Here is a 14,796-nt window from a genome sequence, read left to right on the forward strand (position 1 = left end):
GATCAAATGGCAGATCTGCTTTTAGTTATCTGAGAAATCTCCATACTGTTTTCCATAGAGATTGTGCTAGTTTACATTTCCACCAGCAATGTATAAGCATTCCCATTTCACAACATCCATACCAACATCTATTGATTTTTGACTTTTTTTTTTTTTTTTTTTTTTTTTTTTGAGATGACGTCTTGCTCTGTCACCCAGGCTGGATTGCAGTGGTGTGATCTCGGCTCACTGCAACATCCACTGAGCAGGTTCAAGCAATTCTCCAGTCTTTTTTTTTTTTTTTTTTTTTTTTGCTGTCCCAGATTTATTGAAAATAATACAGCACTACAGAAAAAATTCAAACAGGTCCCCGAGGCGTTTTGAAATTCATCCCAACTGTAGGCTGAGTGACCTGAAGGTTGGACAGACTGCCGAAGTCCAAAAGCTTCAGCATTTCCTTAGTGTCAGGATCTACTTCAATTATCTCCTGATCCAAGGCTGAGACCTCAGGAACATAATTGTCTCTCCTTTCTCTCTCCTCCTGCAGCTTGATGGAGATACCTCTTACTGGGCCTCTCTGAATCCGCTTCATCAGATGCGTGACATAGCCCTGCTATCTTGTTGCGGAGCTTTTTGCTGGGGATAATGGCGATCTCCTCGCACACGCGCTTGTTCGTGTGGAAGTCGTTGCCCAGGCGCGTGTAGTACTTTTCTATGATGACCCGGGCCGCCTTCTTCACGGTTTTGGTGCGAACGCGGCCCATGTTGGCGGGTCCTTGGTCAATTCTCCAGTCTTAACCTCCCGAGTAGCTGGGATTACAGGCGCGTGCCACCATGCCTGGCTAATTTTTGTATTTTTAGTAGAGACGAAGTTTCACCATGTTGGCCAGGCTCGTCTCGAACTCCTGACCTCGTGATCTGCCCGCCTTGGCTTCTCAAAGTGCTGGGATTACAGGTGTGGGCCACTGCGCCTGGCCTGTTTTTTGATTTTTTAATAATGGCCTTTCTGGCTGGGATAAGGTAGTATCTTATTGTGGTTTTAATTTGCATTTCCCTGATGATTAGTGATGTTAAGCATTGTTTCTTATGTTTGTTGGCAATTTGTATATATTCTTTTGAGAAATATCTGTTCATGTCATTTGCCCACTTTTTAATGGGATTATTTGTTTTGGCTTTTTTTTCTGCTGATTTATTTGAGTTCGTAGTAGATTCTGGATATTAGTCCTTTGTTGGATATATAGTTTGCAAATATTTTCTCCCATTCTGTGGGTTGTCTGTTTACTCTGTTGATTATTTCTTTTGCTGTGCAGAAGCTTTTTAGTTTAATTAGGTGTCATTTATTTGTTTTTGTTACATTTGCTTTTGGGATTTTAGACATAAATTATTTGCCTAGGCCAATGTCCAGAAGAGTCTTTCCTAAGTTTTCTTCTAGAATTTTTATGGTTTCAAGTCTTAGATTTAAGTCTTGGTTAATTTTTATATATGGTGAGAAATAGGGATCCAGTTTTATTTCTCTACATGTGGTTATCCGATTTTCCCAGCACCATTTATTGAATTGGGTGTCCCTTCCTCAGTGTATGTTTAAAAACAATCCTAAAGTTAATATGGAACCAAAAAGAGCCCAAATAGCCAAAGCAACCCTAAGCAAAAGGAACAACTCTAGAGGCATCCCATTACCTGACTTCAAATTATACTACAAGGCTATAGTAATCAAAACAGCAGGGTACTGGTGGTAAAAGTAGATATGTATTGGTACTGGTGTAAAAGTAGATACCGGTACTGGTATAAAAGTAGATGGTACTGGTGTAAAAGTAGATATGTAGTGGTACTGCTGTAAAAGTAGATACGCAGACCAATGGAATAGTACTGGTGTGAAAGTATGGTACTGGTGTAAAAGTAAATACATAGACCAATGGAACAGAAAAGAGAACACAGATTTTTAAACATCTAAAGAAATGTATTTTTTGACTGGGTAATGCATTCACCTAATTCAGGAATCAAAAGATAGGAAGGAAGGGTATGTGGTGGGAGGACTCCTTCCCACTCCCTCCAACCTGCCACCCAGTTTCTCTATCTGGAGCCAAACCAATGTTGCCAGTTTTTTGTGCATTCTTCCTAAGATAGTTTATGCACTTATAATCAAATTACCATATGTGGTCTCAACCCCACTTTAAACAATGAAAATAGTAAAGTGCTACATTTTTGTCTGCAGCTTGCTTTTTCCTGCAACAGAATCTCTTGGAGATCATTTCTATGACCTAACAAAGAACTTTTTCATGTTTTGGTTTTGATTTTTGCGACTTTATAATATTATACTTTGTGGATGTGCTTTAATTAATTTGCTAGCTCCTACGGATGGATGCTAGATTGCTCCTGGTGTTTTGCTATTGTAAACAACACTTGGTCCACATGAATGTATTTGTAGGGTCATTTCCTCCAAGTAGACTTGCTGGGTCAAAGGGACATGTGCCTCCATGATTTTGATAGACATTGCCCTCCACAGAAGTTGTACCTTGGGCAGTTGTGGATGGCAGGGCATCCCCTTCCCCTAGTGGTTATTGGACGGCTTTTCTCTGATAGGCTTTACAGAAAGATCACAACAAGATGAGGCCAGGGGGGATATACAGAGATGTGACTGGTCCTGCCCTTCATTTAAATTATTTTTCAGCTCTCTGCTTTTAGAGTGAATGACTAGAACACACGACTTCATCTAGAATCAGTGTAACATGACTGACAGCCCTATCCGGCCAGTGTCGTGGTGGCAAGAAACAGCTGCAGCGTACGCGGACACGCTGCCCTTCTGGGCTTATCTGGGACCCATTTAGGGAAGAGCCCACAATTCTTTTAATCTGACCTGCCTCTTCTCTTCTGTAAAATGAGGAGGGTTGAACACGTGACCTTTGGGCTCCTGTCCCGATCCACATTTCTGGATTCTTTAAGCCATGTAGGTGGTTTAAACCTTTTGGCTGTGGAGTTGTGTTGAGCCAATCCACTGGAGGATGCTGAGTTGCTGAGGGCTTCTGAAATGGGCCGAGGAATCCATTATTCTATCACTTCTTCTCTAAGTGTCGCCCAAGAGTTCCTAACAGCTGTGCCTATTGCTGGCAGAAAGTATTGGGCAGGAAATGTTTGGTATTTTTTTCCTCAGTTCCTACGTCTTGCCTTGTAAGCTGTATGTAGGAAGAAGGGCTGCTTGACGGTTTTTTACTTTTGGACAAAAATGAATTCTTAAATTAAAAATGGATTCTTAAGTTCTGATGTTGCATTCTTGGGTTCTCAGACTTCAGTGACATACAGGACCTCACAGGTAGTCACTGCTAAGTGGTATATGATTGTAAAAGAAAACAAAGGTAAAAGTAATTCCTCTGGCCTCATCTCTTGTCATGCTGTGGTGCAAAAGTCAGTGTGAACGCTGTTAATGTAGCCTTCGTGCCCAAGCAGTCCTTTAAAATCTGTTTTTATGTCTCATAGTTCCTGAAATCTGTCAAAAATACTTTCATCCATGAACACATATTTATGATACCATATAATCTTTATTAATTCTTTTGCTGCCTGAATTAAATTCTGCTCTCAGAGGTGGAGGGTTAGAAGACCGAATTGCCTTGTTTAAGAGCATTAGGTTGATGACGAGCCCCAGGCCTCATAAAGGAAGAGAGAGAGCCACTTAGGGCTCTTAGCATCATTCTATGTATTTGGACATATTTCCTAATTTAGGTCTGAAGTACTTGGCATTTGATGGCAGATTGTATTAAGCGGCACACGGCGTGCATCCTAATCAGGGAGCTGTGAGTGAAGTAATCCAGGAGGCTGGAATGCGCGTGACAAGGACGCTTGCTTGGCGCTGCTGCCTCAGCTTACATCACGCTGGAAAATCATCGCTAACATCTCTTATGATAATTATTCCCCATACACGGACGTGAAGAGACTCTGGATTGGTTGCTCACACTCATCACGAGTTGAAATATCTGTCTGGGAGAGCCTTTGGAATCAGAAATGCAGTGCGCATAGATTGTGGCCACATTCTCCCATACCTCCACCCGAATAGGAAATCCATCTTTCCTTTTGTTTGATATTCTAGTCCAGAGAAGAAAAAAAAAACTTGGTATTTTACAAGCAGGATGAAAATGAAATTAGATATTTGCTTTGTGAACTTTTCATTTAAAAATTTTAAATAAAAAAATTGAAAGTTCACAAAGTAAATGTCTAATTTCATTTTCATTTTTACCTTAAACCTTTAATGTTTTTAATATTTATCTGCTTCCTGGAGAAATGTAGACAGATAACTCGTGGAGACCAGTTTTCTGGACTGTTGAGTGATACTGACTCCCAAAGGGTCCATTGTTGTTTTGAGGGTTGCCGTCATTGTTAATGAATGCTTATTGAACACATGCTGCGTGTGCAATATCTGATTGGCACTGGAAACATAGAGATGAGTCAAATATCACATCTGCCTCAGGGATTACAGCCTTGTGGTCCTTAACAGTGACTTGGCGATGTAAAGGAGGCGTGTTGAGATGGAAATGAGGTCATAACCTGACCTTCGTGATGAACTTGGTGAATTCCAGACTGATAGAAAATCATGTAGATAAATAAATGAGGAATGAACATTCAAGTGCATTTTGTACATGTTTAATATTAAAATGGTATCCATAGTTGATATAATTGTTAGTATATGGTTAATAATAAATAATAAATACAGTTCTTCTCACTTGTGAAAACCCTGAAGCACCTCCACAGAGCCCTAGAGTTTCTCAAGACAGACCGAGAAACCTCTGGCTTAGACGCCTTTGAGGACTGGACCATCTCTGATACTCTGTACAACTGATGGGTTATTCTGTGAAAAGTGTCATTTGGAATATTGCTTCTTATTGCAGAAGCCATGATCTTTAGGATCTCTAGGGATCCTGGAAGGGAGTGATAAAGTTATAGAATGTAAATATAGGGGAAAGTTCCTTTCAGCTACAGTCAAGATGGCAGTTGCATCACCACTGGAGACTGAGCAAGGGTTCTGCAGTCAGGTAAACCTTAGGCAAGTTACTTGCTTTGGCGTCCCCATGTGGATACTGGAGCTAATACCCCAGAAAGGTAATGTGCTTTGTATGCGGCTGGTGCTCAGCACTTGTTAGGTTCCTCTTTCACCCCCCATCCCCCAGCTTTGGGGTCAGGTTGGAGTTCATCAGGCAAAGCCTGGGAGAGAGCAGTCCAGGCAGAGGCAGCAGGGCCTGTGGAAGGGGGTTCCACCGGCTGGAAGCAGCGCCAGGTATATTCAGGCCTGCAGGAGCACCAGCAACCCTGGGCTGCTGCAGGAGCCCTGCTGAAGCCATACCTGTAGGGATAGCGGCCCATGCTTCTTCACAGGATTCACTTTCCCAAGAATTGTTTTTGTTGTTGTTGTTTTGTTTTTTCGAGAGATGGAATCTCGTTCTATCACCCAGGCCAGAGTGCAGTGGCGCCATCTCAGCTCACTACAACCTCTGCCTCCCGGGTTCAAGCAATTCTCCTGCCTCAGCTTCCCCAGTAGCTGGGACTACAGGCGTGCGCCACCATGCCCAGCTAATTTTTATATTTTTTAGTAGAGACAGGGTTTCACTACATGTTGGCCAGGCTGATCTTGAACTCCTGACTTCAAGTGATCTGCCTTCCTTAGCCTCCCAAAGTGCTGGGATTATAGGTGTGAGCCACCGCGCCCGGCCCCCAAGGATTGTTTTAAAAGAATGCATTTATGGTAGAATGGGACAGGTCACTTTAGCTTCCATGCAGAACTAATGCAATAAGCTAATGTGAATGCTGTCACTTCATATGAAACCCTTCAAGATGCAAAGCCTCATTGGAGAGGGCTGGCACCAAGTCTTAAATGTCTTTTGTCTTTATTCACACTTGCCTAGTTCTTGTATGCCAGTAACATCTGTACCATTTTCTAATTTTTAAAGGAATTATTCAGTCTTCTTGAGATTCTGACCAAGTTTACAGAACCATTTAGATTGAAGAATATGATGTTCATTGCCTTTCTTCTCTTTTGGCTTTGAAGTTAAGCTTAGAATGTTATTTAGAGCCTGGTTTTTCTTCCCTGATGATTTATGTGGAATTGCCTTCCTGGTTTACCATCCTATACCATGGAAGAGAATGAACTTAGCGCTAACTCTGTTTATTTCACCTTCACAGATGGGTATGGCTTTGGTTTGTTTGTGCCAGATGAGCCTGGGAGTAAATACTGCCCAGGCATTGTTAGTGTTAAAAATCAGCTCGTTCTCCAGTTCATGGGGAGCTAAGGGAGCCCTATTGGAAATGTTTGCCTTTGTTCCAGAGGTGAAAACACTAGTGCTGCAGAAAAGGCTGTGTGCTTCCCCTGCGTGTCCAGACAGTTGAGACTGATGTTGGTTTGGGGCAGAGTAGGAGCAAGAGGGCACTCAGCAAATGGCCTATGTGAGTTGAATTTCTGAATATTTCAAATATTTTACTGTTTTCAAAATACATATCGCAGTTTAGACTCACAAAATATTACCAAGTAGAGAACTTTCACTTTTTATTCAGCACATAGATGACTATGATTTATTAATTTCCTCCACACTTCAGTCTTCTATAAGGCAGTGTGTTAGAGAGTGGGTTTGTAATTAACTTATCAATTATTGAGTTGCAGATGAATCCTTCTAATGGACGCAAAGTTACTCTTTAAAGCATTCCCTTGGTGTGTTATTGATTTACAGGGTAAATCCCCTTTGTAGAGAGCAAAGGAAAACTCCTGCTCAGCCCACATCTAAGCGGTCGCATCCCAAACTAAGGGACTCAGGAGGAGCCATGAGGCTGAAGGTGCATTAAAACGAGGAAGTGGGCTGTGTCCAGGGAGCCGCTCTGCTGGACCTGGCTTCCAGCCTTAGGTTGCCTCTGCTGCAGGAGAACTGTGCCAGAGACGTGGGATGACCGACTGGTCCCAAACTGAATTCCTCATCCAGATTTCTTTGGGTCTTTGCAGGGTTAGGCCATCTGGCCCAGGTGGCTTCTTTGCACTCTGCTGTTTCCTTGGGTCGTGAACTCTTACTGTGATCTCATGATGACAGTTTTAAAAGTATGTTGAAAATGACATGAAAATAATCCCTGCCCGAGCGCATTTCCCCTTCCTGCCTCGCCCCTGCCCTTTCCCCACCTTTATACTCTTGTGGCACCCGTCTGCCTGTCAGTGCCCCTCCTCACGGTCCACTTCAGGTTTTCTCAGAGCAATGGCTGCATGGCGAGGAGCATGGTTAAGGCCCCGGTGCCCATCTTCAGCCTGGCCTTCTAGACCGTGGGGAGTCGGGCCCCATCTTAGCTTCCAGCTCTCTAGTCCTGTGCTTCCAGAATGAGCCCCTTGCTCCAGCCAGGCCTCCAGCCAGGCCAGTGCCATCCTCAGTGTGCCACATTCATTCCTGACGGGGGACTGGCACTAGCATCCCCTCTTCCTCTCCTGTCTCGCCATGTCCTTTTGAAAAAGAGTCCTACTTACCAGAAGCAGCCTTATAAACTATCTGCCTCTCATTGAGCATCAGAGCTCTGGCCCTGAGCTTGTACAGAACACGGGGTCTGCATCTCATATTTTCTTTTTTTTTTTTCTTGAGATGGAGTCTCACTGTCTCCCAGGCTGGAGTGCAGTGGCACGATCTCGGCTCACTGCAAGCTCCGCCTCCTGGGTTCACGCCATTCTCCTGCCTCAGCCTCCCGAGTAGCTGGGACTACAGGCACCCGCCACCACGCCTGGGTTTTTGTATTTTTAGCAGAGATGTGGTTTCACCGTGTTAGCCAGGATGGTCTCGATCTCCTGACCTCATGATCCACCCACCTCGGCCTCCCAAAGTGCTGGGGTTACAGGCGTGAGCCACTGCACCCAGCCTGCATCTCATATTTTCATACTGGCACCGCACAGCACTATTGCCTCCCCAGATTGGCAGCAATTTGGAAGCAGGAAGTAAGCATTGATAGCTGAGTAATACTTACCACTGTCATGGCTGAAGTTCTTCGTTAGCCTGCAAGGCAGTATAGGTAGAGCACAGGGGTTCTCACATGCCAGCATGCATCAGAATCTACAGGAGACCTGATGAAAACACCGAGCACTGGCCCCACCCCCAGAGCTTCTGACTCAGTGGGTCGAGGGTGGGGCCTGAGAATTTGCATGTCTAACAAGTGCCCAGTGCAGCGGAGGCTGCTCGTCCTGGGACTATACTTTGAGCACCCTGGGGTAGAGGTTTAAAGAGCATGAGCTTTGAGCCCACCCACCCAGGTTTGAATCCTGGTGCCACAACTTCCTAACTGGGCAAGAGGTTTGAGCTCTTTAGGGCCCCATATTCTCCTGTGTAAAGGGAGTAAAATCATGGTACCTACCTTACAGCACTGTGGAGGTCAGGTGACATAACGCATCATAGCAGTGTTTTGCATGTAAGAGAATATTATAAATATTAGCTGTTATTAATAACTATTTTGGCAGGACAGGAAAGACATTGTGTGATATGGTCACAAAGTGGCGTAGGAATGACACGAGCTGGGCTCCACCTAGTGCCACCTCAGCTCCTTTTGTTGCCCAGGTAATTTGGGGTAAGCTGCTTAAAATTATTTAAGCCTCAGTTTCTTGATGCACAAAATGTAGGCAGTAGTATTTGTCTTCTCTCCCTCTTGGTGGTTGTGAGATTCAAATGGAAGGATATTCCGAAGGGATTTGTGTGAAAGGCATGTCCTGGGTATTACGAAGAACTCATATGTGTAGTGTTCGTTTCTGTGCAAAATGCTACTAAGCACATGTCTCTGCCAATACCTCATGCACCATGTACAGTGAGCAGAGGCCGTTATGCCTTAGGGAGCTGGGGGGAGCCCCTGGGTGGACCTGCTGCCCTCCAGCAAACGCCCTGATTATTCACTGTGGCTGCCCAGTCTCCCCCTGGGGCTATTTGTTTCAGTGATCTGATTTTAGCTGCCTGCCTGCCCTCTTCTAGAAGCTTTTGTCCAGTCTCACTTCGGGCCAAACTAGAAGTTGCCAGGCTAGTCAAAAGAAAATTGATAACCAAGCTAGTGTAATATACTGAATTTCATGTGCAATGTTCACTAAGTCCTGTCGGCATACAGATACTTGTACATTATGAGCATCTCATGGTAACCTTTTCATTTTCAAAATAGTATGCAAGTTGCCTTTAATTTTAAAGAGTTCACTTCATAGTTTGCAGCCTCAGTTTTCACTCCGTAAGATAGATATAATAACCTTCTCTTGGTGATTCTTTCCGTGTGGTCAGTGTTCATGGCATTTTGACACTGCCCATGCTCTCTGTGGGGATGAGGCCTGTTGGGAGCATGAAGGAGGGTGTAAGGATTTTCAGCTCCCAGTCTTACATTTGCCCGATGGTTATCATCTCTTCACTGGACTCACTGCTCTGACATGAATATTCCCTGTTCGTGTTATGTGAGCATTAACTAGGTCTTCGTGATCACATTTCTTACCCTTACACCAGCACTGAGACAAAAATGATCCCAAAGCAAAGAGAGAGCCGTATTCCGCTCACTCCACAAAGTAGGCCTGGCCTTCCTTTATTATTCCCAGCACCTACGGACGTGCTGAGAGAGCGAGATTGGCCGGTTTGGATGGTTTTTGCCTGGATTTGTACCCGAGTGTACTCTTGCTCTGTGGGTTCCTTTCAGGCTTAGGTCACAATAGGTGTTGGTTTGGCCTCACTCCGGTCCTTTGTAGACATCTGCCCACATCACAAAGCCCCCACGTTTGGCACAGCCCGCAGCAGTTGGCACTGCCTCCCTGGGAAGAGTCCAGTCCTGGAACAGCAGGGGTTGCAGGTGCACTGGCACGTGGTGGTGGGGAGCGCACACAGGCCTTGCCTACCCAGCGCCTGGCGACACTCAGCAACACCGTCCCATCCCTGAAATATCTTGGCCTCGTGGGCTTGTCACTCCAATTAAAACTTAAACATGAAAGCCGCTCAGGCTGCTTCTCCCTTTGTGCTGAATTTGAGCATGGACGGTGCCAGAAGCATGTCATGGAGACTGTTAAGGGGTGCCATGTTGCAGGGAACGTCGAGGGTGTCAGGGATCCATTTCTTCAAGATTTGCATCTTGCCGGTTGCTTCTGCGAAGTGCACCTGAAAGGCAAGCTTCTGTTTGCCAACAGAAAGTCACCTTTGGGATGGTGGTGAAAGTCATTTTCCACATGTTCACAGATACGGCCGTGTTACCAAGCCTCACGCTATGACTTATCTCTGGCAAGGACTTACAAAATAGTCTCTCTGGCTGATTGTCAAAAATTACATCATATTGGAGTAAACTGCTTTTAAATCAGACATCCATTATTCATGTATATTAACTGCTTTTTTATTTTTTTATTGGCTGTTTTGTGTATGATTTACTCTTTGGTCACTGGCTCCTCCTCTCTCCCCAGTTGTCTTTCTCATCCCTGTTTTTTTAAAGTCTTAGCTCATCTGTGAATTTATAGAGACTGTTCACCTAGCTTTGTGCATGAATATTGATATGCACACCTTGCATTTTTGTAGTTCAATTCCACGTTTCCGTGGATCTTACTTTTGTTGGGTCAGAATAGCAATGTGGGTCGTTTACATGAGTAAATTCTACCATGAAGATGTATAGGACTTTTTCTTTTGTATCTTTTGTTTTTGAAAAAGGAGCATCACTAGTCTTGTACGTGAAGATCTGTACTGAATAAAAGTGTACCTGTCACTTAGCAAACAGCTGTATACATTGCAGTTGGTGGACAGCAAATCGACTTTGTGTGTTCATTTGTATGCGTGAAGCCTGTCTTTACTGTAAGGCCAGCATAGCAGTCGCCTGTAAGGGGTAGATACACGCAGACATGTGCAGTGTGTATTCATCTGCTCATTCTTTCATCAACTGTATACTGAGCCCCTCCTATGTGCCAAACACTCCACAGGTATCCAAAGGAGCTTCTGTTCCTTCCGGACAGTGCGGGGGGCGCACCCTGGGCATCTGGCATCTTCATGGTTATGGTACTTTTTCCTGATTCATGGCATTTGACTGGTTGGAATAAAGACTAGGTACAGATTATTCTATGTATTTAACCCCCAAATCAGCATTGTTGTTTTTGCAGACAGCATCTGGATTCTTTTATGCTCATTATTTGAATCTTTGTTGACTATTTCTTCCAGCACCTCAGACCCTTTTTCTGGAATGATTTTCTGTCTCCCAAAAGTGCATTCTTTAGAAGTTTCTTTCATAAGGACTTGGTCACAAGTGTTTTCTGTGTTTCTTTCTTACAGCACCTTCATTTCATCCTTATCCTTGAAAGGTAGTTTTGCTAGTCTTTTACAGTTCTAGCTTGACAGTTATTTTCGCTCAGCCTTTGAGGATATGACTGGTTATGCCTTCCACTGACACTACTGACGAGATGGCTGTCTGTCATTCTCTTTTAGGACTTTCTCTCCTTTTGACTGCTTTTAAGATCTTCTCCTTGTCTTTAATTTTCTGTGGTTTCATGCCAATGTCTCTTTGTGTGTCTGGGATTTCTTGTGTGTCCCTCCTTTCAGTTGTAGAGAATTCTCGGCCCTTATCTTACTGGAAATGTATCACGATGCTCTGCGTGGAGCTCAGGAGAGGTGTGCATGAAGGCAGCTTCTCCCCTCCTCCGTGCTGCTCACTGCCCATTCAGATTTCCCATCTCTCTGTCTGTTGCATTCCGCCTAATTCCTCAACTCGGTATTCCAGTCCACAGTTTCTCTCTCGGACTTCTTATTTCTTGCTTATCTCATCCATTGACTTTTTAATTTCTAGAAATTCTCTGCTTTATTTTTCAAATCTGCTTAATCTGATTTCCTACTTTTTATCCTCTCCCTCTTTTATCTGTAAACATTTTCAGCATGCTTATTTTGTATTCTTTATTTGATCTTGCCTGGAAGTCTAATTCTCCTTGTTTTTCTGTCTCACATATGATAAATCACTTCTTGCTGTATTTGGATTTTTTTAATTGTGAGCTAATACTCAGTTGATCTTGATTTGTAGGTTTCTTAAAGGGGCCTGAGTTGAAATTGTTTCCCTCCTGAGAAGATTCTGCCGAGGTACTGGGAGGTGTTACCCACCCGAAAATACTTTATTAGGCTTGGATTCTTTTAGCCTTACAGGTGGTGTAAACTCAAACCCAGAACTTGTGTGGGGGCAGATATGTGACTGCAGACTGTTTTCCACCCTGAACTGAACCTGAGGCAGACACGTTTCTGGGTAAGCTCTCTGCACCAATAGATACTTTCCCCATCTTGCTCGCTTTTTTACTGAATGTATGTAGCCCTGCAGGGACCCAACTGTAGGTTCTACTTCATGCTGGGCAGATGCTTGGTCTCCTGTTTCCCCAGCTCTCCAGGCTCCTGACACTGGAGGGAGGGCCCAAACTAGCCCCTGGCTTGAATGCTGTCTTACCTTCCTGGGTTTCGTGCTCTCTTCATCTGGGTTTCGTGCTCTCTTCATCTGGGTTTCGTGCTCTCTCCATTTTGGGCTCCTGTGAATTTCTCTGATTGCTTATTAAACAGAAGGTCTGAAGGACTGTTTGATAATAGGCTGAGTCTTATCCAGCATGGTCACTGTTTGTAAATGGCAAGGTTTTCCAGACATTCTTGTCTGCCATGTTGTCAGAGGTGGGACTGTCGGACTGGATGTAGTTGGGGCACTCTGGCATCTGGATAGTATGAAGAGATCTCTGTGGAACCATCTTCTATTTTGGGTAGGATGGAGCAGTTCCTTTGTCCATACCAGCAGCAAGATCCAGGAGTGGAGGAAGGTGTTAAGCACTAAAAGCAACATCTGAATATCTTTGGGGTCTGAGACTATAGGAAGCTCTGGATTTGCCTGGCATTGTGTACCAATCAGTGAGCCTCCAAACACAAATGCAGGCACTTAGTGAGATGCAGGAATGTGTAACTGACACTGTACCTGGTATGTGCTGCCCTTTAATAATTGCCACATGAATGAACAAATGATAGGCTCTCTGCCCCCAGGAACCTTAGAATTAGGAACCTTAGAGTTGAAGCCTAGCAGAATGTTACAACGTGTAGTGTGATGCAGTGTGGTGCTTGGTAATAGTGCTGCAGAGCCTCCCCTGACCTGCTGGAGTCACCGCCTCCTCCCCTCCAGTATCTGAGAACCACAGATCTGGGGAAGAGCCGGAAGAAGATAAGACACAGATGAGGGTGACCTTGTCGAAACACCACATGACACGTGCAGACAGCAAGGACTGTCAGCATTGACCAGGGGAATGGCCACTGTGTGCCGAGAACATCATGGAGAAGAGAGCACAAAGGCAGCTGGAGTGGACGGAAAAGAAGAGAGCAGGCGGTTTAACTGCCTCACTGCCCAGCATCTGGCTTCTGATCACAACTTCCCCGTTCAGAAGAGCCAAGAGTCACATATGTGATGTAGGTTACTAGGGATCAGAAAAGAAAGTGGGTAGAAGGTGTCATCTCCAGGAAGCGTAGTCACATCTTCCTCTCGTGCCTCTTCTCTTATATTCCACTCAGCCCAGCACAGCACCTCCTAACCTTTGGCTCTCTTTGCCACTGCCCTTTTTTAAATGGCGGCCAACAAATAATCTTCAATTGAAAAAGCTTTTAAAATGCTATTGTCTTGTAAGGAAGCCTTCCGACTCCTCCTGAGCTCTCTGGACAGACAGTGCTGGGCTTCTGGGGAGCTGAGCCAGCTGCTGGGGTGGTTGATGGTGGTTTCATGCCTGTAGCAGGTATTTGAGTATGAAGACTCAGTATTTCGGTAAAATTAAAACACAGAGTTCCTTTCCTCATTCATCAGTATAGGACCAAAATTCTGAGAGGGTAAGGCTCTATCATCTCTTCACAGGCATTTCAGTATGCAACTGGTTCATGATTAATTATGAGGGTGATAGCCCCCACTTTAAGAAAAGCTTGCAGTGTTAATCCATTTCTTACTGGGTGAAGGAAGAGTTGGTCTGCCTTGAGCTCACCCCGCCTCCCACCCCACCTCCCGCCCCCACAGGGACAAGAGCCATCTCTCAGCTTTTTCCTTCACAGTTTGCCTGGAAAGCTAGTCCAGGCCACACCTGGATGCTGCGGGGCCCACCTGCCCACGGCAGTGGCTGATGCCTCCCAGTTGTTGGGCCTGTAGCTGGTGTCTCCTTCCTGACTCTGGACCGCCGCCCCTGCTGCTTAAGACACCAGCTGCCAGGACATGGCTAGAAGATGATCGGTGGGTCTCCTCAGAGAGGCAGGCCCCGTCTATGGAGGAGCAGGACAGCTGGCGGTCAGGCCCCAGCTGGGGAAGAGGCGGGCTCTGTCAGCTGGCAGCAGGCTGGGACTTCTGCATGTCACCCAGCATCCCTGCACGTTCATTCCAGTGCCTAGAAGATGATTGATAAATATCTGTTGGCCAGCTCTTGAATGAATCACAGCATTATTTATTTTATCTAAAAATTATAAACAATCCATATGGAATTGTGTATCCACAGAGAAATTCTACACAACCATTAAAAAGAACAAGATCTATCTATAGGTATTGACACGTAGGGAAAAGGAGTTGTGAAATAATCCCATTTAGAGAAAAAATGTGTATACACACAGAGACAGATGTGCAGAAGAAAAGTCTAGAAGTATATATATCAAACTGTTAAAAGTGCTGATTTCTGAGAGATGAATATACAGAGGGCTACCACTTTCTTTATAGAATTCTATTATGTTAGAATTTGTTGTAAGATGTATCATATTTGAAATCAGAAAAAGATTTTTAGAAATAGATTTCAGATACATCAGAATCATTGACAAAATTGCAAGTTAAGATTCTAAGACTAGGATTTATGGAAATACTTTAAGA

The 14,796-nt window shown here is 44.5% G+C and overlaps 1 protein-coding gene and 1 pseudogene across 2 annotated transcripts in view; one reads left to right on the forward strand and one right to left on the reverse strand.

Moving 5' to 3' along the window:
- FBXW8 (F-box and WD repeat domain containing 8) overlaps nucleotides 1-14,796 on the forward strand; it is a 121,903-nt gene that overhangs the window by 81,940 nt on the left and 25,167 nt on the right. The gene's annotated exons all lie outside the window — the stretch shown is intronic.
- On the reverse strand, nucleotides 276-753 carry LOC129010488 (small ribosomal subunit protein eS17-like; annotated as a pseudogene).

Source organism: Pongo pygmaeus, chromosome 10 (genome assembly GCF_028885625.2).
Source record: "Pongo pygmaeus isolate AG05252 chromosome 10, NHGRI_mPonPyg2-v2.0_pri, whole genome shotgun sequence".
In the NCBI taxonomy this organism is placed as follows: domain Eukaryota; kingdom Metazoa; phylum Chordata; class Mammalia; order Primates; family Hominidae; genus Pongo; species Pongo pygmaeus.